This window comes from Serinus canaria, chromosome 3 (genome assembly GCF_022539315.1).
Source record: "Serinus canaria isolate serCan28SL12 chromosome 3, serCan2020, whole genome shotgun sequence".
Classification (NCBI taxonomy): domain Eukaryota; kingdom Metazoa; phylum Chordata; class Aves; order Passeriformes; family Fringillidae; genus Serinus; species Serinus canaria.
In genome coordinates, this window is record NC_066316.1 from 36,032,409 (window position 1) to 36,032,964 (window position 556).

Here is a 556-nt window from a genome sequence, read left to right on the forward strand (position 1 = left end):
GGGGCGAGCAACCTTCGTACTGGCGGCGGCGCCGGGCAGCGCTGGCATGACAGCCCCGCTCCGCCCCGCCCCGGCCCGCCCCGCCGGGCCCGCCCCGCGCCCCCTCGGGCTGCGCCCGTGCCCGCCCGGCCCGAGCGCAGCCTTGGCTCGGCTTGCGGCGGCGAAGGGAGCGCCGCAGCCTCCCGGGGCGTTTAACGGACCGCGAGGGAGTACAAGTGTGCCGGGGGCGCCTGGAGCCCAGCGGCGTAAGGACCTTTATAGGGAGAGGCCCTAAAATGGTTTAGGGGAGTCCTAATGGTATAGGGAGAGGCCCTAAAATGGTTTGGATTGGAAGGGATTTAAAGATCAGCCCCCCTGCCATGGCGTGCGCATGGCATGCATTGCTGTGGGCAAGGTCACTTTTACTCGACCACTTGAGCTTTTTGCTCAAAGCCTCATCCAACCTGGCCTTGAACCCATTGCTGTGGGCAAGGACGCTTTTACTCGACCACTTGAGCTTTTTGCTCAAAACCTCATCCAACCTGGCCTTGAACCCCTTCAGGGATGTGTCATCCTC